This window comes from Vicugna pacos, chromosome 15 (genome assembly GCF_048564905.1).
Source record: "Vicugna pacos chromosome 15, VicPac4, whole genome shotgun sequence".
NCBI classification, from domain to species: domain Eukaryota; kingdom Metazoa; phylum Chordata; class Mammalia; order Artiodactyla; family Camelidae; genus Vicugna; species Vicugna pacos.
The window spans coordinates 13144569-13165481 of record NC_133001.1 but is presented as its reverse complement, the minus strand read 5'-3'; the positions used below and the strand labels follow the sequence as shown (position 1 = coordinate 13165481).

The following is a 20913-nucleotide window of genomic DNA, read 5'->3' as shown; positions in this document are numbered from 1 at the left end:
AGGTTACAGGCTGTGTGATTCCATTTATATTACATTCTTGAAAAGAGAAACCACGGTGTGGAGATCAGTGGCTGCCAGGGGTTAGGATTAGGGAGACAGTGTGAGTATAAAAGCATAGCAGAGGTTTTTGTTTGTTTGTTTGTTTTAATGGAGCAATGGAAATGTTCAATTGTGGTAGGGGTTAACATATATGCACATGTCTTAAAATTCACAGAACTGTACACTAAAAGTAAATTTTACTGTATGATAATTATTTTAAAAATTTGAAGTGTTTTAAAATCAGGTTCAGTAAAAATTGTACTTCATTTTGTGTGTTTTTATTTTGAAACAATTTCAAACATAGAAAAAAGTTGTAAGAACAGTACCACAAACTCACATACACATCACCCAAATTCACCCAAATATTAACAGGCATCTGCCACGTTCTCTCTAGTATGCAGATGTTAGCAGTAGCTTTGTTGGTAACAGCACAAACCTATGAACAGCTCAAATGTTCATCAACAAGTGAATGCATTAAAAAACTGCAGTATATTCATACAATGGAATACTACTTAGTAATATGAACAAATGAACTGTAAAAAGTATGAAAATTGCCCATTTTTTAGAAACATGGAAATTAGGAAATTTCACTTGTAAGAATAGAGCTGCAGAATCCATAGTAACAGCGAGAATATTCTCCTTTTAATCCTCCTATTATTTAATTATAACTCTGCCCCTTTTTCCCCCCACCCCTTATCTCTTGTGTTCAGGGACATAATATGCAGCACTTGTATTAAGGGGACCAGAGTCTCCTGGGAACAGTCCTGTAAACCTGAAGATGAGTCGGAACCAAAGCGTTGAGGACTGTTGGGTAAGTTCGAACCAAGACCTGTTGTTTGTTGTTAACATCTTGGCTGCTGTTACCCGTCCTCTTCTCTCCCTGGTACAATGACTATCTGTGAACTCACAGAGGACACCCTTGGCAGCTGCAGGACATAATTACCACATTCCAGAATATCTTTTAGGCATTTGGATCTATGGCTACCTCTTTGGATTGCTCCCCTGCTAACTAATATGTTACTGGCTTGACACAATTGACAGCCGGCTGTGCCGGTGGCGAAAGGACTGCCTCTGGGGCTGTCTCAAAATGAGGTTAATGATGGGCTCGATGGGCTCTCTGGGTTTCTCAGCCATCGTCTACCTGGGAGCAGACTACGTGTGGGGCTCTGGTGTAATGACAAGGGGGTCTCGCCACACAGTCAGATGTACCAAATGGGCCAATTATTCTTCTAGGGGAATCATGGGGATTGTTTTGCTAATTTTGAATGTAATTAAAACAAAGCAAAGTAAAACAAAGCTAGCCCACTCCTGCAACTACAAAAGGCCTAGGAGGGAGAGGATTCAGAAGCAAACAAAGCTGCTGCTTCCCCTGGGGGTGCAGGTCAGGGGAGGAGGCTTTTCTCAGCTTGCGTTCCCACGTTCCCACGTTCCCACACATCATTAGGACAAGACACAGGGTAATGCGGTTCGCGCTGAAGCTGCAATCTCCGACTGAAAGGACGCTTATCAGTTATTCAGATCAAAAGCAAAAGCTTGATAGGGAAATGCTTTCTCTGGGATTCACAACTTTTTTGTAGAGGAGTCAAAACTAGAACCCATTTCTCCCAAATTCTAGCTTGGGAGGGAGAAATCCTGAGGAGTGCTGACCACGCATTGGGTTGGAAGATTCCTACCCGAATATCGAGCATCTTGTGTTCAAGGATTATGCTTGTTCATGTCTGCATCCCTAGCCCCTGGTACCTGGACAATAGAAGGTGCTCAATTAATGTTTGTTGAATGAATGAATACATAGATCATTAAGTGATTGTTCCACAAATAATAGTTCAGGGAGTCAGGAAAGTTGAAAGTTTCATCAACGCTCAGAAACCAGAATGGACTTCGAAGTATGAGATTGGCTCTATCTTTGCTGTCTTGTTTACTTTTTCTTAACCTTCATGAGTTTTGCAGTTATATTTGAGACAGCTCATAGAGCACAAGTATCTAAAAATCTGATAATCTCTATATAACTGCATGCTATCCAGTATAGTTGCCAGTAGCCACATGGGGCTGTTAAGCACTTGACATGTGGCTAGTTTGAATTGAGATGTGCTTTAAGTGTGGAATACATACCCAGTTTTCAACAGTACAAAAAAAGGGATGTAAAATGTCTCATTAATAATTTTAAAAATATTGATAACATATTACAATTATAATGACATAAATTAATCTACCTTCTATATTTAAAAAACTTTTTCCAATGGGGCTGGTGATCCATACTTGGATGATATTGATGATGAGATGGGCCCACATAAAAGAAGCTTACGAAAAGTTTTGTTTGGAATCAGAGTGTAAGTGAAAACAGTAAAATTAAATTTCAGCATATTGGTTTTATAAAGCAGTTTAGGTTATGGTGATTCAGCAGAGCACAGGAAAGCAAGCAAATGTGTCACATTTATACCAAATTAAAGATGTTGAGTTATGTCACTAATGTATATAACTTTAATTTTGTTTAAGATTCTCTGTCAAAGAAACCTTAATTCCCTATAAGATGTGTATGTGTGTGTATATATATAAAATAGTTTATTATGTACAGTTAATTCCACTGTTTTGGCTACAATAAAATTGATTTTGAAATTAAAATAATTTTTTTTCTAGAAAATTTAAAATTTACATATTGCTCACATTTGTGTTTTGCATTACATTTCTGTTGGATGCCAGTACTATAGAGCATTCATTTTTGTGGGCTCTAAGACTGGATTAAACTGAAGTTATTTATTTGACCAAGTTTCAATCAGTTAATGAGCTTTAAGTAAATATCCAAAGGACTATGAAGTGTAGCATTAGTGAAGATGTGTCTTCTTTAGTCAGTCCTATTAGTGACACTCACCAAGTGTCAGCTGGAGACTGAATCTCACAGGGGTTAAGAAGTGTGGATCAGGATTAGGAGCCAGGATTGTGGGACCCCAGACTTTCCAACGTGGTATTCCAAAATGATGGTGTGGTATGCTCAGGACTGATGTATACCACCAACAATATATTACCCATGTTTTTTAGAGTCTCAACGTTTGTGGTTACTTCTTTTTACAAATTAGAACAGATTCAAGGCCACCTTACTCTTCCTGACTGCATTCCAACATACTTCCTTCAAAAGGGGGAGCAGGCAGGGAGTTGGGTATACCCATAACAGGGTGGTGGCCATCATCTCATTCTGCACTGTTCTCTGCTTGGTTACTACGCACCAGGCAAATCCAGCTTTTAATCTCTGAGCTCACCAAGTTCTTCCCAACCTCAGGGCTTTTGCACTTGCTCTTCCTCTCCTTGAATGTAACTGGAAGGAAATGCCTGGATTGTAGCATTGTTGTGTTCCTTCTATGCTTATATGCTACCTCCTCAGAGGTAGTTCAAAGTTGGTCCTACTAGTTAGTCTTTATTTTGGATCCTTGTTTCTCTTTTCATGTCACTTATTCTAATTTGCAATGATTTTAGTCATGTATTACTAATTAATATCAGCTTTATAGGAGGAGTGATAGGTCACTCTTGTTCACTTCTGTATCTCAGTCACCTAGCATTGGACCTGGTAGAGAATAGAGGCTCCTTTCTTACTTGTTTCATGCACGCATGAATGAATATAAAGATTGGTGTGCCTGTGAACACAGTAGCCAAAATTATATTTCATCTGTGAAGCGGCCACTGTTTCATATAGGCAGTGGCCACAACTGGGAGTAGATCTATTTCTGACTACATTTCATAGGAAGCCAGTTTGGTGAACGGACACAGAAGGCAATGGTGCAGCTCCTCACCAGTCTAAGTCCTACCTGTGATGGAATGGCTGGACTGGGCTGGGTGGGAAAATGTGGTTTGAACCAGAGTTCATCTCTGTGCACAAATCAGAGGTGCTGCTTAAAACCCCCTGGGTCCAGCACTTTTCTGAAGTTAAAAGGTCCCCAGTGAATCAGGTGACCTGAATAATTTTGTCCTGCATGTAGTACATTTAAGGAAATCACTATTTTGTGACATAAAAGAGTATTAGTAGTCCTTTGATTAATTTACTCTCCTTTTCATCTGAAATGTGGTGCTAGACATTTTCAAATGAAAGGGAATGGAATGAGTTTTGTCTTGAGTATTGTATCTAAGTATTTCTCAGTATACTTTGAGATGAGGGGAGCCACCTGCAGTTCTGCAAAATCAGGATTGAAAAGCAATGGAATAAGGAGGGGAGTGTTTCTGGGTTATCGAGGGGTGGTGCCAGGAGCTCCCAGGCAGATTTTTTTTTTTAAGAGGTGATGGCTTTTTGAAGAAAACAGATGGATCCTTTGGCTGACCCAGATGGTTCCTGCCTGGGTTCAGGGAGATTCCAGGTGGGACTTGGTAACTGCAGGCGTCAGCAGGCTCCGTGGGTTCAGCTCTAGGCTGCTTGGGAGACGGGCATGTGCCAGTGCCTCCCGTTGACATCACACGCACAGACCTTTCCTGCTTGCTCCCAGCTGGAAGGAATGCTAAGGGCAGCAGCTTCCTGGGGTGGCAGCTATGGAGCCAAGCTCTTGTCACTACCCTGACTTCTACATGGGGCAGATTCTATTAAACAGTCAAACCAGAGGTGAGACAAGACAGCCTCTGGGTTCCTTCTCAGGGGGTGCCTGCTCATTTCAACCCATATTGGTCCAAAATTAATATCCACATTCTCCTAGCTTGCAAGATCATCCAATGCTAGGTCAGTGTGAACCTTTATGTATATTGCTTACATACCACTTTCAGTAAAGCTGCTGTGGGTTTTACATATGTGTGTACAGGAAAAAAAAAAAAGATGAAGCGATGAAATTGCAGATCCCTGGGCCCGTTGTCAAAGAGAAAAAGCCTTGATGCTAGCGACAGGAACTAAGCCCAGCCTTTTCAGTTCTTTTAAAGTGAAGGTGGGTTTGAGCAGAGAAAATCCTACTGTGCTGAATGATTCCACTGGGGGAGAGGTGGAGACTTTGGAATATAAATGAAAGCTAGTGAGTTGGAGAATTAAGTTTCTCCCTCATCGTGTATTATGGGTTTCATGTGTGATGAGCATACGTGTTTCCAGATTAACCCCAGCCTGCCAGGGCCTGTTTAATGGTATTATTATTAATAGCGTCTCTGATCCCAGCTTGCGTTTGTTACACCTGTAGGAGGGGGGACATCTGTTCTGGTTGGTGGTGGGGCCCCGCTGAGGCACACAGGGAGATATTGGGAGGGAAGCAGGTGGGCTCTCAGCCTGGAGACTTGGGAAGCACTTGTCACGGGGGCTAGGAGACGGGGGGGGGGGGGGCGGTGGCGTGGGGGGGGGGGAATGTTGGGTGTAAAGGAGGAAAAGTCTGCAGAGGAGTGGATAATTCTTACGATTATTCTGTGTCCAGGTCAAAAGCAACTAGTTTTGAATTGGAATATGAAGGAGAACTGGGTGAGAGTAAACGTGGAGGGAAGCAAGAGGATAGGAGACGCTTTTTTGAGACAGTGAGAGGAAGAGGGAGAGAGAAGTGGAGAAAGAAAGGCTTGGGGAGGATATTTGTGGCAGAGAGGGTGACAGGGTAGGAGGAGGAGGGGGTTCTGCGGGTCCTGCGCGCCCCCACCCTGCCCCCTCTCATTTCCGCGGGGACTGGCGCCGGAGAAGGGCGGACGGGAGCAGCGAAGACTGGAAGGCCCTGGGATCATTCTCTCCTTCTGGTCAGCCGCTCCTTTCTTTCCTTTTTACTTCCTTTGTCTTTTCTTCCTTCCTTTACCTCTGTATTCACAAGTTTCAGTGGAGTTTAGCCCCAGTGCCGAAAGTGCCTTTCTGACTTTGGGCAAGTCTCTCAGTGCCCAGCCCCGGCCATCCTTCACCTGCGCGGTGGGCGCGAGTCACGTGAGCCCTGCAATACTCCATCCTCCAGCAAGGGCACACCAGGGGAAGGGAACGGCAAGGACGCATTCTTTGTGTTGTTAAACACTGTGTGTGTGTATTTGTGAGAGAGTTATTCTTTGAAAAACAGAACTAGATGAAATTAAATGTATTTCGAAATGTGTTATAAAACAGCAGAAGGTGATAGTTCTCCTTCCTTCCTGATCACTTCATTGTCACCTGGTGTTTTGGAGGCAGAGCAGGGAAAGGTGTGAGTTCTGATCCTTTCTCTGGGGTGCAGGGCTCAGGGAGGATCTTCTACCTTCTGAAAAAAGAGGCCAAGTGGGTTTTTATTCTGAGTAATATAAGAACATTACAGGTTATTACTCCACACTGCTCTACTTCAGAAATAATATACCCCAAACCATACCATCCTTTGAAGAACCATCTCTTCTTGTTTCTTCCCACTGAGGGGCAGGATGTCTGGTCACAAGGGGCGTAAAGGAGGGTGGGTTAAATTTAACCAACTCACCAACCAACCAACCAACCAACCAAAATAAAGGAATATGGAGATGTTGTGTGTGTTTTGAAATGCATCTAGTGTTGTGTGAACGTGAGGTGTTCCACAAATACATTCTGACTCTCGTCCAGGAGGGGAGGGGTGCCCTGCCCCCTACCCAGACACTGCAGAAGTTCCAGGTGGTAGAGAGGCTGATGGGATCTCTCTGCACACTTAGACAAGGGCGGGATGTCCCTTTGTTCACTGGAGCAGATGGCTCTGTACAAGCTCTCTAGGACAGCCCATGGCCTGATTTCCAGCTCAGATCACTGAACCAGAAACACACCTGTCCACAGAGATGTTCACCTTAGACGGCAGTCAGCTGTCTTTTCGCCATTCACATCTCTCCTCCTTTCTAATGTTCTGCCCTTGAAATGAGGCTTCTGAGTAGCCTGGTCTTTGAAGCAGATGGACTGGTGGGTGCCTGGACTCTCCGAGCAGTAGGCTTTCTGCCCTGTGTGTGTGTGTGTGTGTGTGTGTGTGTGTGTGTGTGTGTGAACAGCTTTAGCTGTAGAATGACTGTCGCCGTGTCCCCTGGTAGTTTGCAAGACAACGTGAAGTAAGGATGGCAGAGGCTGTGGGAATGTCTGCCCGGCAGTGGGCCTGGCTGAGAAGTGCTACGATCTCTCAGACACGTCAACGTTTTGGACTGTGGGAACCATGTTTATAAGCACCTTTTCACAAATAAGAAGACTTTTTACGTTAGAGGGAGGTCAGTGATCGAGAAGCTGTGCTCATTTTGAGCATGAAGATGTTTCCCTGACGTGAAAAAGCTGTTGGGATCCTTGCTTTTCTGCCTCCATCCCTCCCTCCCTCGTGCCCTCCCTCCCTCCCACCTGCAGGCCCTGACTGCAAATCCCCTTGTAATTATCCCCAACACCGAAGCCTGGAAGGCTCACCTTCCACAACAGGGGATATTAGAAGGGCTAAATGTCTCCCGCCGCACAGGGAGAAATGTTCCTTTGTTTGAGGAGGAAGCGTGCTCATCCAAAGATTATGTTCTCCTGTGACTGTGCCATAATCGGAAGGGAGAGAGATTTTCACATTCCCCGTGACCGACTGTTGTGGAAAACAGTGTAATATCAGGGTTTAGGTTGGCAAGGTAGGAGTTGCGGAAGATTTTGAGGTGGTCTCTTCGCCACTGGAAGGCAATATAGCCATTTTCCGGGATTAGAGAGGCTGGAGGAGGAAGACCAGCTGTGTAGGGGGTGCTGTCATGTTGTGTGTGATGCCTCTGGTCTTCGGAAATCCTCCTCTGCCTCAGTAAACCAGTCCTTCGGGAGAGAGATGGCACGGGTAACCTAGCTTGTCCCCAGTTCAGCGTCCCGCGTGGACACTGCTCACCTCAAGTCGTGTCTACCCACCGGGGGCCTCAGCGTTGGGTTGGAAACACCCACTGGTTCTGTGTGCTTAGGTATGTGTACTTACGTAGCCTGAAAGGAATACCTTTAATCTGAGGCTTTTAAAATACAGCAAAATGATAGGTGAAAAGGGACTAAATGTACACTTTGATGTAGATTTAACATTTTACCCATAAGTAAATTAATAAATAAATCATTGGCAATTTACAAATGAGTTACAACTGGAGTGTAACTTGGTTGTCAACTACAAAGCCCACCTCACCGGAGTTTTGGTAAGATGTTCCCCAGGAGGGTCTGAGCTAAATCTACTCTCTTGGCAGTTTAGTGTCCATGGATTTGTTCCTGGGTCCTGCGAGGTTCTCTGGGTGAGAATGCTGCCTGCTTGGCAGTGTAGGGAGAGGAGGGGTTAATAGACTTCTGGGGCTTTATATCAGGGGTAAGAGTCTCCTTAGGGTTCGAGGCTGCCTGGAAACCTCTCTCCCACTTCCCAGTGAAGCTGTTGTGTGGCTCTCACTTCGATAGTCCTGACTGCAAAGGAGCTGTCTGAGCCAGGGCTGGACTTGGCAGGGCCGTGCTTTTCAAATGTTTCAGACAGACGCCATAATGCTGTCTTATCCAATAAGGTGGCCACGTGTGGCCATTGACTACTTGCAATGGGGCTCATCTAAATTGGGATGTGCTGGAAGTGTGGAATATACCCCAGATTTTGAAGACTTCATATGAAAAAAAATGTAAAATATTTCATTAACAATTTTTAACACCGATTACTTGTTGAAATGATGTTTATATCGGGTTAAGTAATATCTATTGATAAAACTGGTGTTACCTTTTCTTTTTACTTTTTAAAATGTGGCCACTAAAACATTTAAAAAGACACGTGTGGCTCGCATTTGTGCTTGTGTTATATTTCCCTGGACCAGTTCGGCTAGAAGGTGATATGCTGTCAGGGCCAGGCAGAGGAAATAACAGTGGACCAGGTATCCCAAGAGCTGATTTCAGTCTTGCTTCTGCACTAATGTGCAGTATGTCACCTTGAACAAGCCATCCAACCATTCTGCACCTTAGATCTTTGTTGAAGAGACTGCTCAGAGGCTTTGGTAGGTAAGAAAGAAAGTGTTAGAGAATTACACAGTCACAAGATGCTAATTGTCTTATTTTCATTCATAAAGCCACTTTGGGGATGTCGAGGGGTGCAGGCAGCCACTCCCTCCTGATTCTTGGGAGAATACGCTGAGGGCACCTTCTGTCTGCACCAGGCTCACTCTTTGATGGAAGAATGTGGAACAGGCAGGGCGAAAGTTCTGCACATTGTGGCAAAGTGGATGATAATTAAGACTTTCTAGTCAAACTGAAATTTCCTAAAAAGAATACAATTCTTATGAAACAGACAGACAGACTGTAGAATTCTCATCCTTAATGCCTCCACCCCACCTTATGAAGTCAGTGTTATTTCCAGCCATGCTAGACTCAGTCAGAAAATTACCAACGTCAGTATTTGGATCCAGTGGGTGCACAGTAAAATATAACAGAATGATCTGTTGACCAGGGAAACTCAGAGCTCTCTGTGTGTCTGAAACCCTGGGAAACTTCCTCTCCTGTAGTCCCTGCTGGGAAGGAATCAGAACTCTTACGGTGTTTATCTAATTTAGACTATGTCTATTTAATTTAGATTGTGTCTTTCTAATTTATATTATGAACCCTCTCAACTGAAATTGAGTCTCCCTTAATGTTCTGTATGGTGTCTAGTGTGTTTTCTGTGCTCAGATAATGCAAACAATAAGAAACATCTTAGATTCTTGATGTGTTTTTTGTTAATGTCAAAATTCTTTGGAGGCAAATCTCCTTAAGGAGTTTTGAACTTTTAATTTAAGTCTGTATGTCTCCCAGACATTTTAGGAAAAAGTGAAAACTTCAGGGACTCACTATTTATAAGCATCTTGATGATTGGTGGATGATAGAATATTTTCATTTAAAAAATTAAGCTATGTGACATTGTGTAGACATGGTTTTATGCTATGCTATTTTTTAACCTACCTATACTATATAATTACAAAATTTCCACACTGAGCATTTCTGTCTTCTGGTAGATAAAACATAGGTCCTGCCAGTTGGCAGGCATTTCCATTCCTGTGAGTGCACAGAAAGACCTTCAGGTTACATTTCGAGCCATTGTTTGTTTCCCATTGTTTCTTTCTTCCAGTGGGATGTGTAAGAACAGGCTTGGGCCCTGGGGTCTACCAGTATTAGAATCTGTGTGTAACTTGGTGGCTTTGGGGAAATTATTTCATCTCTTTGGGCCTCAGTTTCCTTACCCTACTTTAGAATAAATTATATCCATTTCACTTAGTTGTTGGGGGATTAAATTAGATCACCTCCATACAGTGCTTAGAACTTAGTGATAGACTTTATCATAAAAAGCTAAGTTAAAAGGGTGCATTTAATGTTTTGCAAATTCATAGATTATGCTAGATTGCAACTACTCAGGACTTGTTCCCCCCAAGGATAAATATTTTTCAGTTAATGTTTAATACCTCTGTAAAATACTTACTTATGCATATTTGATTTCCAGGCCTGTTTTCCAGATGGTCACTTGAAGATGATCAGAGCCCAGTTGCTCTCTGTCGAGGCTGCCTTGTATTCTTGTCAGGGTAACTAAACTAGGAGAATGCTGTCTACTCATGCTATTTACTACACTATCCCCCAGTCGAAACAGGAGGCCCAGTGCCCAGATCATCCCTTCAAGAATCAATAAGCACCAGTGTGTACCAGGCATGGAGAAGGGTTCAAAGACCTTAGGCGGTCCCTGTCCTCAAAGCATTTGACATCTAATGGGTGAGTCAGGGCACATAAATACACAGGGCAGCATCAAGGCCAAAACAATCACCATGTGCTTGTTGGATCCCCTCTGTGTGCAAAGGCATATGTTAATGGCTTGTGATTGGCAGAGCAGTAAGGGATACAGGACTCAGGGAAGAGAGGGTTTGCTGAGTGCTGAGGGAGTCAGGAAAGGGTTTTTTTGTTTGTTTGTTTTTTGTTTTTTGTTTTTTGGATATGTGGTTCGGAATTCTTACTCTTGAGATTTGGATTCAGCAGCTCTGGGGTGGGACCTGAGATTCAGCATTTCTGACAAGCTCGCAGGTAAAGCTGCTGCAGCTGGTCTTGTGGGCCACACTGGAGTTGGGAGGCTAAGGGATGAGCTGGACCTAGTTCTGGGAGGAGGGGAGAGCAGGGCACCCAAGGAGGATGTGCCCAGTTTGGCCCGTGTATTTCTGGCCTTTGCCTTTCTCATACCCTTTACCTGGTCCCCCCCCCGCCCCCATCGTGGTTGGCCGATGTTCTTGGGGTTTTGCCAAATGGGGAAGCAACGTGTTGCATCTCCTCTTGATTCAGAAAGAAAATTCCCACCTTGGCTATAGTGGCTTTGTGACCCTGCCTTCTCTTTCTCCAAATATTTGCATTTGAATACTAACTCTGCCTCTCCACACTCATCCTCCCATCCACCCCCCAACTCTTATTTTGGCAGCAATGAAGTTGCTGGGCTTCCTATTTGAAATAACTTTAAAAAGGCTTAAAGACAAATAATCCCACAAATTACAATTACTGGTATTTACCCAAGTAAAACCCAGTATCCTGTTGCTTTGTTGACAGCAGGGCCCAGCCAACTGTTGGGTTACCAGGGGCTGGTGGAGTTAAAAAGAGGAGCTGGTTGAGTTGCCTCACCATGGGAGGAGAGAGGCATGCACAATCATATATTTAACACTCCTCAGCAATTATGGGAGGTTTTATTCTCTCCCTGGCAGGGAACATCGCCCTTGACTGCAGTGTTTCAAGTTTGCCTCCAATGCTATCTGATAGAAATGCTTTTATCCCCTGAAGATACAGTGCAAAATACAAATCATCATTGGTTTTATCTCAGCTGGAGCTGCTGCTCCTCCAAATACGTTTACTCTGTGCAACTGCCCATCAGACCCATTTTTCATCCTTCATCCCGCTTCTTTACGATGTCTGAGTTTAAGGCCTTTCTTCTGTTCTTTGTTCCTTTAGCTCAGCGAAGTAAACAGCAGGATTGATCTTACACTGCATTTTGGTATTGTTCCAAGTGCTCATCAATAGACACGGCTGGGAATGCACTGACTGGAAAGGAAGGGCAGATGGAAATGCACTTCTTGTTCTTTGTGCCTATTAGTGTGCAGCGGCATGTCCCTAATCTGAGGCTGCTACCCTGGCTGCCGATCGACATGCAAATTCATCATCGAATGATGACTTCCATGTTCGTTCTAAGGGAAGTCTTTAAAGGTATCAGGGAAGAAAAGGGAAAGAGAAAAAAGAAAAGGTAATAGAAAAGGAGCTTTTCTTCACTACCTCTCGTCCTCAGGTCATCTCGGCATCTTGGGAAAGAGGTGGGGGAGAAGTAAGCTGTTAGGTTGTTTCTTTGCGCATCTGTTCACAGGTATACCAAGGGAAATGCTCTGCCAGGCGATTTGAGTGAGTGATGACTTAGAATCAGTGATGGTGGCCTAAACATGAGAAAAAGTATTGCAAAGAATGGTAGGTTGTTCATGGTTATTTTCTTTTGCTTTGTTATTTCTCCTCAGTTGTTTCAGGGAAAAATCCTAATGGGCTATTCTCTGTATTTTTGTTTTCTTTAAAGGAAAGCAACAATATTTTGACTTGTAACTTTTTTTTGAAAGATGTGTAGCTAACTTGAATTGGAGGCTGAAAGTTGCTTCTTATATGGGCCACACACTGTTCTTTTATACAGGAAGACAGTAAAAGTTGGCCACATAGATCTTTGGATCTGTTTTCTTAAAGGCCAATTTGTTATTATACTGCCTTTAGATCGTTTTGAGAGATGACTGGTTGGAGGGGTTTATGAAAATAATAGTAATGCTCTTGTTTTGAATACTCCTCAACAGCAAGACTTACCCTATTGCTTATCAGAGGGTTGGCACGGAGACTGGCTGACCTTACACTGATGGTATGGATACCATCTCTTCTCTTGTAAGAGGGCCTCAGTTTTTAAGGCAATTAGGCAATCCTGTATTCTCCATGCATTAGCTTTAAGGAAACGTGGTTTCCCTTTTATTTCCATTAATAGTTATGTCACAAGAGCTATTTCTTCTGTGAAGCTTCTCTTCAACACCGGTGTGCATACCTTCCCCTAGAGTGTCCCACCTAGTCCCACTATGACACTGTGACAGTAGCCATTCCCTCTTTTGTTCTGGAAATGTGCTACGTTCATGTTTTGTCATACACATAGTGTCTGCTTCCAGTTATCCAGATTTGCCCCGACCAGTTTGTAGATTGTGTTTATTTTGTTTGTTTAGTAGGGGGAGGTATTTAGGTTTATTCATTGATTTATTCTTAGAGGAGGTACTGGGGATTGAACCCAGGACCTCATGCATGCTAAGCATGTGCTCTACCACTTGAGCTATATCCTCCCTAGATTGTGTTTATTTTGAACACACTTGTAAAAATATTGAAATTACCATGAATCTGTAGATTTCTCTTGTTTGAAACTATATAGGTACAGTTGTGTACTGTAACATAACAACATCCAGTTAAATGGACAATGCACATCACTGGCAGCCAGTTGTGCAACATGTAAGAATGCAGTGTTAGTGAACAGTTGAATGTTTAAATATAATGAAGTTACCCAATAATTGAAGGCATTGGAATGGAAAAAATTCTACATCATACTTAACATACCACAAAAACTTTAAAATATGAAACGATGTATAAAAGGCTAGAATATAAAACAAAAACCTAACAAATTAAATTACACATATCAGGGAAATGTAAATGCTTTAAGGTTTAAGAAAAAAGATGAATTAAGTTTTTTTTTTTTGCATCCTCAGTGAATCCATGACACTGTTTTTAAAAAATGGGAAAACCATGGAAAAGATCTTACTATAACAACCCTGATAAGGCAATGCTGGCTTAGATCCATTGGCAATGGGCAGAAAAGAATCTATCTGTCAGACAAGGAAAACGTTTCTTTGAAGCTCTCAGAATAGAAGGTATCTGTGATTCATCTTTTACTGGTTAAACAATATTAAACAGAGGTAGGGGATTTAAGACTGGCACTTGGGACCCTTAGCAACAGTGACACAGCAGGTGGATGGCAGATACCTTCTCCAGGAGGGAGGGACTTGCTGGCACAAGTGAGATCCTCCTGGTACGTTCTGATCTACTCCCGGCTGACCTCTTTAAGAAACGTGGATGGTTTTTGTGCAAATACGTTTACTTATGTAAATGAATTCACATTTAGTTTAAACATCAGTTTACATTAAAACCACTTTAAACCATATATTAACCAGTTATTTTGAAATGCATGTTTTGAGTTATATATGACCTTCCTCAGATACTGCAGCTCTCTGGGAAGTAGCTGTTTATGTGTTTGCCTGTGAGCTTCTGGAGGAAAGAGATCCTTTTTTTTAAATTCAGCTTTGTTTTCCTAGTCCATAGCACAGAGCAAGTGCTCATAAATGTTTATTGAATGAATGTTTGAATGAATAAATAAATAGATGAATTAAGATCTCTTTGCTTAGCTGACCTTGGCCAAAGGTATTTATCACAGAGCTAGGAAGGAGATCAGGAATTCAGCCTTCTGCCTCCAACTTCTGAAAATTTGTCCTCCCAACCACTGGAGCGGTGGGATTGTTTGGGGATTCCTGGTTCACCCTTCGTCCGCTTTCTCTGGAAACTGCCTGTGCTCTAGGTCTTTGTTGAAAGGAACTAGGAATTGGCATATTCAGAGCCCAAGCTGGTGGATAGCAGGACAAAACACAATGAGTTCCTGTGGCTGTAGCTGCATCAGCTTAATGGTGAACAGTAGAATGAAGGTCCAGAGGCCTCTGCTGATGGGGTCCCAGGAACCACCCCAAGCCTGGAACCACTCATTGTGTTCAGCTCACACTTCCCTGCCTTCCACTTCTACTCTGTTTCCTGAACTCAGATTTCAGGAGATATCTGTATTTCTAATCGGGGTTGTGCCCTCCTCCCCGCTCCCAGCCCTGTACCTTTAACTGAACTAACTTAAATATTTCTTGAAATCTAACTTTGTTCAGGTTTCCAAATCAAGCATCTGGGTGGTCTCAACAATCAAATACGAAAATCCTCTGTTTCTTAGGTCCCCCCACAGAGAGGCTCTACTCAAGGGAAAGAAACCCCTGTTCCCCGGATTTACTCTCTGCTACTTCCCTCATCATCTAAAGGGAATGGTTTTTGTGAAGCTGCAGCTTAGAAAATAACTTCTCTTCTGTATTAGGAAATAAGATGGGAGGGGCAGGTCAGCTAGGAAACTCAAGAAGCGTTATGTTTTTAGATCTGGGAAGCAACAGAGAGGCTCCCGCTTTTTTGGTCTCTAAAAGCCCTTGTCCTGGCTCTTGGAATGGTCGCTCTTCTCGTTCAGTGTTGCAGAATGACTTGGTTCCTCTGGTCTGGAAAGTATTGTTGTCAGGGACCACATAGCATGAGCAGACATTAAGCCATGGGTGGAAACTGAGTACATGGCCACGTCCAGGGGAGAATATAGCCAGGTGATTAATGCAAAGCCCTGACTTGGACAAACTCGTTTTTCTATTGGTTAGCACTACTTTCATAAACCTGGCCAAGAGCGCGTTCACTTGGGCTGGTTGATTTTGTGAGTTTAATGGCCCCCATATAGCTCTCTCTCCTGTGTGGCTTAGAGTACAGACTAAGCTGCTGTACCAAAGAGACTCAACGATAGAGGATTAACCGTGGTAGAAATTTACTTCTCTCTGATATAACAGTCAGTGCACCAGGGTTTGGTAGGGTGCCTTTGCCATCCTTGATCCATGGTTTCTGTCTCGGTCCATTTCCCGTTAGGGGGAAGCGGGGAGGGGGAACAACGAGGAGAGCGCATGCCCTTTTTTCTCAAGGGTGCACCCCGGCCTTAGGATGTCTTGCATCTGCACACCTGTCATTAGCAGATGGTAGTAACGTGGCCATCCTCAGTTGCAAGAATGTCTGGGAAATGTGCTGTTTTGCTAGGTAGCCATGGACCCAGCTAAAACTCCAGAGTTTTATTATTAAATAAAAAAGGATACTGACAGTTAACTAGCAGTATCCATCACATTCCTTAAACCCAGTCCTCCCCCATAGCCCACATATTCCAAATTCAGCAGGGAAATGTAAACCCTTTCCCAGGAGGACACGGGGAACTGAGCTGGAGATATGGCAAATCAGTAGAAATCTATAGAAATCTGTATAAAAAAAGACAATTCAGAGTATTGGTTGTGAGTGGTCTCTCTACCTTCTTTGTGTTATCAGCCTACCAGTCACAGACCCTGGTGGGCATCTAAGGCTCCCACCAGTTACTATGTGAGCATCCTCTAATGTCTTGGATGCAGTCACCCCACCTCTGCTTGAATCTGCAGTCTAAGGGTTTATTCTGTGCTTCCAAGTATAAGGATTTACACTGTAAGAATAATTTTGAAAACAGGGTAGAAAAATCCTATTTTACTAAATTATCTGCCACGCTCATGGCACTCAATAAATAAGTGAGCAAGAACACAAGAAAATTAAAAAATTTTACTTTTCTTTATATATCATAAGATTTGGGCATAAAATATAGATGGTTGGTTTACACATGAAATTACCATATAAGGCATATATACTGGATGTGAAGGATCTAAAAATTCCTGGAAGTTTGGGCTGGAACAGTCCTTCCACTTCCAGTAAAATTACCTTAGATTCTTCAGAAAAATATTTTTTATTTAAAATTTATAATTTTAAAAGGACATGTTGATTTCTCGTGGTGTGGTTTCTCGTTTCTCCAAATCTCCCTGGTATCCTGTCTACACAGCATGTGTTATTCTCTTTCTTAAAGTATACAGGTAACCCCTGCTTTTGAAAAGTTTGCTTTATACCACTTGGCTTTTACAAAAGATCTGCATTAGTATCTGTTTTTGTTAACCAAAAGAAATCCGATGAGGAATTTTGCTTTTACAAAGACAGGCTTAAAGGGGAAGTAGTGTTCAGCGTGTGTTTTGCAGTAAGTCGTTACACAGGCAGGGCACCCCGAGCAGTGAGAGAGGCCCCACCCAGCTCCTTCCCGGGAACCACACTCAGCATCACAGCCTCCAGCCACCTTAGCTTTGAACTGTGTCTGTGAGCATCTGTGCTTTATCTTGATTTATTTTGTGCATTCGTTAGCAAGATGTGCCCTAAGGTAATGCGTCTTCTCTTTACCCATGTCAGCTTACGAAAGATTTCATAGGAACACACTACTTTCAGGTAGCAAGGGAAACCTATAGTTTGTCTTTTTTTTTTTTAATGTATGCGTATCTCTTTTATTGACTAAATCTCCTCGAGGACAGTACCCACTTACAATTCTTCTCTGGGCCCCCCAGCAACCAAACACTAACCCTTCAGAACAGCGGGTACACAATAAATACTTATTGGATGGATGGATAAAGTAAGCACTCGCAAGATTTAGGCTCAATTCAGGCCACTGCTCAACAGTCACCTCCTCAGAGATGTCTTCCCTGACCAGCCTGTCTAAAATAGTGTGTGTAAGCCCTTACACTGGGCTGATTTCCTTCATGGTACTTACCGCTGCCCAGCATGACTTTCTTCTGTGAGTTTAATTGTTAATGTTTGTCTTTGCTCCTGAGACAGCACTCCATGAGGTCTCTTTTTTGTTCACAGCTGAATTCTCAGCCTTTATTTAGAACAGCGACTGGTTCAATAAATACTTACTGAAAAAATGAATGAATGATTATAATGATAGAAGGATAATTTTACTAATCAGAATTACTTTGGGTGGTTTTATATGTGCATTAAGAAAAAAGACTTTGATCAGCCACTTGGAATGGGACATGAAACACCAAAGAATCTTCTTATATAGTTGAACTGCCTTATAAAGAGGGCAGTTCTGTTGTTAAGGCTCAATATTTGCTGATAACAGAATGAGTTGGGTAATACAAGTCCAGGAGTATAAGCTGGGGCATAGTTGAATTTTTCTGCAGCTAAGAAGCTTGGAGCTCTTGAGAGTGATCTGGAAGGATAAAGGATTAACTGGGGAGGCTGCCACTGAGTCACCAAAGAGGGGAAAGAGAGAAGCCCTATTATGATATGACTGAGGAGGAATTTGGGGAAAATAAAACATTTAGAATACCATGTGCAACCTTACATAGCATTCTCATGATGTCTCTGTGATCTTCAGAAGACAAACAAATAAAAAGACAAAACCAAAAAAACTCAAAATTACAAATATCCCTGATGTGAGGAATTACTGTATTTTTATTGGAGACTAGTAAGTGGGCTGAGTCCAACTTCTGGATATGTGTGAATTCAAGGAAGTTACTACCCCTGGCTAAGGGAAGGAGAGACATCTAACAGTTGTCTGGGCTACAGGGAGCTTACTGTAAAGGGAGACAGTCCATCATGTGTGTATCCTCCTTCCCCTATCATACTGTGAATTTCTTAGAGTCAGGGCCAACTTTCTTTGAAGATTTCACAAGAAAATAAGTATAGTAGTCTGTGAATAATTATCACTAAGTCAGTGCTAACTGCATCAGTCAGCTACTGCTACATAACAACCAATCACCAAATCTTTGTGGCATTTACAGTAAGCATATATCTCTCACATATCTGCAGTGAGCTAGATCACTGATCTAGGCTGAGCTTGAATGGGTAACTCTGCTTCCATTTGTAGGTCCAGCTGGGCTTGGCTTCACACTGGCATGGGCTCTTGTCTGTTCATGTGGATTTAGTTTGGAATTCAGGCTGAAGAGATAGCTTCTACTTGAAGGGAATCTCTTTTAATTGTGATGGCAGAGTCACAAAAAGACAAGCAGAACATAAGATGCATGTTAACGATTAGACTGGAACCTGGCAAAATCTCAATTTTGTCCGTATTTCATTGGCAAAAATGTCACAAGCTAAGGCCCAGGTCAGGGAATGGCCTTTGCTTTGTGTAGGATGAACACCAAAGATGGTGGATACAGGAGGGGTGAAAAATCGGGATCAGCAGTTCAGTCTACGACATTAATTGACTGACTGACCAGTCATCACTTGATGATGCTGAGTGGCTGAGCTGGACAGGGCGTCCCTTTCCAGCATGTTGGTGTGACTGTGATTTGAGGGCCTTTGAAGGGAGTTCTTTTATTTTTCCTCTTTGCAAAAGGAGCTATTAAAGTTAAAAACCTAATTTTTGTAATAGAATGCACACAACAGTACACATATTGACTTATGTTTTCAGTCAATATCAAGATTTATTGTCCCCAGAGTTAAATAAATCGTGATATTGACCCCATCATAAGCCAATATCTGCCTAATGCATTTTTTTAAAAGTATTTTGTATTCATTATATTAAGAGGACACGAGCAATCACTCAGTGTTACTTTGTTTTCCGTTTCCTGCTCTTTCTCCTTTGTTATTTTTCCATCTGTCCATCCTGGTAATTAGCTCAGGGTTAACATGAGAGTGACCGAAATGGTGTGCCATGCAGGAAGGATGGCCAGCAGCGGACACCGCCCCACTGTAGAAAGAGGGGGTTTGTTTCCATAGAGAACTCTGCCTTCTTTGGTTCCTGGTGGTAGAAATGAATTCTGTTTTCTTTGGCAGTTGTTTTTCCCTGGGTTCCTCTCCTCTGTGATAGTCTTATATACAATTCCTTCGGGTCAATTTGGGAGCTGGGGGTGAGAGATGAGGCCGGAAAGGATAATAAGTCAGGGGTTCTTCAGTTGTCCTTGAATTGGTTTTTCTGGCTTTCTTTCTGTGCTGCTTTATTCCTAATTTCTTTGTCTTTTTCTTTTCTTTCTATTTTGTAGCTGGAATTTACATTTTCTGGAGCAGTGGAAAAATATATTTCTTTAATACTGAATTCTATTTATCTCCATAAATTGGTTAGGGTATATGATCTAAAGGACTCAGCTGTTTTTAAAATAGGTTTATTCCTTTCCTTGAAGATTATTTCCACACAGTATAGACAAGTTAGAAGGAGACTCATTTTGTAGACCTCAGTGAGAGCTCCACATTTTGCAGGGAATCATTTCAGATGTGGAGTTTTTGAACAAAGAAATTAAATTTATATGTATCACCTAAATTATTTCGAGTTCATGGTGCGGCAAAGAGTTCAGATCCTAATCAAATATGTAGTTTGCATGGGAGCTGCCACCCTTCTCAATAATAACGTGGCAGTTCTGTTTGCAGTGTTGACTGGGGCAGGGGAGGGGGCTGCTTTTGTGGGAATTTACCCTGGTTGTTTGCAGTTGGGCTTGTGTTAAATGGGCAGTTTTACCACAGTCAAAATTTTCGAGAGGTACTTGAGAGAAGAGCTTTTTAAACAGTTCTCATCCCTTATAAATAACAGAAGGACCCCCTCCCAGAGAATCTTTAAAAGAAAATTAATTCTATAGTTGCCCTCTTGTCTTTCTTTCCATCCATCCATCAAAATGCTGCATTGGTCCAGGTGCCCTATGGCAACCTCCCTCCTTCGTGAACTGTTCATTCCTGGCTCTTCCTGCTCTGCTTCTCCATCCTCATCCAGACCCCCACAGAGTATATGTCCTGTGTCAACCTCATCAGTGCTTGACTTAACTCAGGGTTGGTTTTACTTTCCTGTTTTGGATGTCAACTTTATCTCTATACTAGATTGCATACAAGGAGACCAAAGATAGAGTTTTTCACTTCTTTAAAAATGGGAGCTGGAAAGGTGATGACGATCATTGCAGCTAACATTTATTCTTGCTCACTATGTACCAGGGACTTTTCTGAGTCCATTAGACAGAGTAACTCGTTTAATCCTTACAACAACCCCAGCAGCTCGATGCAGTTATCTTCCCTATCTTATGTAGGAAATTAGGCACAGAGAAGCAGCATGCTAACATATGGGGTAGACTGGCATTCCAAGCCAGGTTATCGATCTCAGAAGTCTATGCTCTTAATGGCAGTCTCAGTCTCTTTCATGCTTGTTAGACTGGGCCGTGGATTTCTTGCTTGAACACGGAGAAGACTAAAATGAAGTCCTTTTATTTCTTGTCCTTTTGAGGGATGGGATACAGTACAGGATGAAGTGAGCTGGCAGAAAAGAGCAAGGCCCAAGGGTCTTTTCTAAGATTTCTTCCAGTGCAGCCCTCACCTGACTGACTTACAGCTCAGAG

General features: G+C 42.5%; 1 long non-coding RNA gene across 1 annotated transcript in view; it reads left to right on the top strand.

The window, feature by feature from the left end:
* The window catches only part of LOC140685668 (uncharacterized), a 136431-nt gene that overhangs the window by 92769 nt on the left and 22749 nt on the right, over positions 1–20913 (top strand). The window contains exon 2 of the long non-coding RNA XR_012058933.1: positions 750–850. This is a non-coding gene — a long non-coding RNA (uncharacterized lncRNA). The remainder of the gene's footprint in view (positions 1–749; positions 851–20913) is intronic.